Genomic DNA, 3,387 nt, shown 5'->3' on the forward strand with positions numbered 1-3,387 from the left:
ATAATAGTCTGGTCAATATAGATTTTTAGCAAATGAAAGCACTACGCAGTTTGTAAAACATCTTTAATTGTATGAAGGCTTGTAACTCTTAAATCTGGGTTTGGATATACGTGGTAAATATCCAGGGTAGTAAATAACACGTTTTTATTGGAATGGATTTCGATAAAGTTTATTCAATTGTCTGGTAACATCGGGTATATATATATATATAAAGCAAATACATTTTATTTTTTGTTTGTAAAAATGGGGTTAATTACGTTTTTGATGAAACCATCAGCAAGTTCTTGAATCTCATCAATACCACGTCGATTACCTTATCATTGTACCCTTGCCCTTTGCAGTACTTTTAAAAATTCTGATTTCTCTGCTGAGGTAATAATCAGAAGAACAAATGTTTAGAGGTTTTATAAGAAAAGAGGATAAGAACATTTACTGTGACAGAAATGGGTTACTGATAAATAGGCTTTGTTTGTTGTTGAATTTCGCGTAAAGCTACTCGCTGGATGTCTTCGCTAGCCGTCCCTAATTTCAAGTTAAAAACTAAAGGGAATGGAGCCACTCAACAACAAGCACCGCCAACTCGAGGTGTTATAATGTTACAGTCAATCCCAGTTTTCCTCGGTAAAGGGAAGCCCAAGAGTTGACGGTGGGCGACGTTGATTCTAATCTATCACTCCTAAATTAGGAACAGCTAGCGCAGATAGCCCTTGAGTAGGTTTGCGCGAAATTTAAGAACAACAACAACAACAAACAAACAAAAAACGTAAGGCCTCTTTAATAAATAACCATATTTACTACAACATCTTTATAAGCTCTGTAGATGTATCAAGTTTAAGATTTTTTTATGAAATGGTCATAAAATTTGCGTCTAGAAATAGAAAATTGAAATTTGATCTGAAAATGTACGTAATTGTTTTTATTTGTATAAGTACAAAGCTATACAATGGTCTATCTGTGCTATACCCATCGTAAGGATTTGAACGCTGGATTTTGATGTTATAAGCCATCAAGATTTTGCTGAACCAACGGAAACTACGAGCATGTTAAGTTACCTGAATGATAATTAATAATTTATTGATTGAATTACTTCATGAAGTTATGTCTGCATTAATTACCTGAGAATTAACTTTGGACGGGCGTGATTTAATGGTTGAGTGCCAGGCTTCGGATTGGAAGGCACATGTTTCTGCCGCAGACCTGCTGAACACACCCTATAATACATGTTGGGGATTCTATGTGTTGCAAAAAGTGCTGCTGAAATCGAAAATAGCAACTACTAACAGTGAACTAACAGATAAGTTAACTTCTATAAAAGTAACATAGTTTTTCTACCTCAAAAAAATCTAATAAACCCTTTGTTATTATTAAACCACGAACATAAAGATAAAACTTAGAACAAAATAAAAAATATATTCCATGAACTTCAGCCATGAAAATTTAGCCCTTGATTTCTCCGTGAGGTAATAACCAGAAGAATATATTTTAAGAGGTTTTATAAGAAAAATAGTATAACGCCCTTTAAATGTTGGAAGGTGTCATGGATTTATTTCTGTTCATAATCGTGGACGAATGGACGAATTATTCTATAAAACAATACACGTTTAAACATTTTTTTGGAGTCTCTCCAAGCTTAATCCAACCTGTTATTGTTAGGAGGGTAATAGCTCAGTAGTTTGTTATTAAGCACAAAGCTACACAAAGGGCTGTATTTGCTTTGCCCACTACGGGTATCGAAACCCGGTTTCTAGAGGTTTAAGTCCGCAGACATAACGCTGTGGCACTAGTGAGCCCGTTAGGAGGGTGTCCTAATAAAATGACCTATCATTACGGTAGAACATTTTCTTAAAATGTTGATAACACATATAAAAAAATTAATTGTTTTACCGACATTTAATTACATGTCGTTTGTGAAAAAATATGTATATATGATTATATGTGTGTAAAAAAGTAAATCATATAATTTCAATACCTTTGAAGTGAAAACGCATACACTTTATGTGAACATATTTAACTTTTAAATATACCATAAAAGAAGAAAAGCATTTTTCTTTCCAAAAAAGATAGAATTAAATTAAAGTTTGTACAAACATGTCAACAACAGAATACACATACAGAATAGAAAAAAGTACACTAGGGACAAATAGAATAACGAGATTCACTGTATGACATTTAAATATTCATAAACCTAAACGTACTTATTTTAGCTGGATACTTTTATTATTACCAATCCTTATAATAAAAGTACTCACTTATGATAAAGAACGGTTAAATGTATAAATAAAAATATCAAGCAGATATACACAAAATTACAACATTAATAGGTAAATTAGAATAATATCTATTTGAAGATTATAATTGTTAAACGAAAGTTTTAAGTGTGGCTAAGAAACCGAACTTTCCCAGGGTAGTACGACTGCAAGTATGACTTCCTGAAGATTCTTCGAAATTATTCGCGAGCAGGAAAGGCAGCACAGCCATTGAAGAAGATATTCCAGTTCATAAGGTTGACAAATTAAAAAATCAATTGATTAATGTTATGTTTGGGAAACACAAGTTACTTATGTCTATTATCCAGAGAAAGCCAACAAGCTTTCTCTTTATGAACTGACACGTTGTTCAAAATTAAAACTAAGATTTAATTTTACCAGCCATTGTAACTATTTGGATTTTATCAAATAGTTCAATATTTTGAAATTTACTTTTGAAAGGATTCAGTAGATGTCGCCACACGAATGATTAAATATATTCGTGCGGCAAAGTTTTTTTTTTTTCTTTCCCCACATCTGTATTTTCAGGAGAGACATAAATAATGAACCAAGACAGCACTAGAGTTCACATCATTATCAATGGTATAATAATAATAATAACTATGGTTATTGTAAGTGCCTAGTCCTAGCACATTCAGTTTTTGGTTGATTTCAAAGTTCCCATTACAATCTTCAATATGTTTAACTTGAAGAATTGAACTTGTCGTCATGTAACAATTTTTTAGCTCAATATATTAGTATTGAAAAATAAATGCTAAAGTACTTTTATAAACATGGATGTAATTTACCAGTTAAGTTAATGCGATGTTAAATTAGGCCAGTGGCACCAAGGTCTAGTCATACCTGTCCCTAATTTAAAACTGCTGAAAAGAGGGAAGCAACTAGACAGCTTAAACCATTACATATATGGTTACTTTCTGAAGCGCAGGACTGACTATCACTTTTATGTTGTAATAAAGAATGATATAAATCATTAGCGGAGACCTATGTGGACTTTTGTTTATAAAGATATTAGTTTAATCTGATATAACAGTTATTATTTTACATAAATGATAACATATCAAATACAAATTATAGTGTACAACAATGTTAAAAGAAAACTAACATTTCAATATTTTGT

The sequence above is a fragment of the Limulus polyphemus genome, unplaced genomic scaffold, assembly GCF_000517525.1.
Source record: "Limulus polyphemus unplaced genomic scaffold, Limulus_polyphemus-2.1.2 Scaffold213, whole genome shotgun sequence".
NCBI lineage: Eukaryota > Metazoa > Arthropoda > Merostomata > Xiphosura > Limulidae > Limulus > Limulus polyphemus.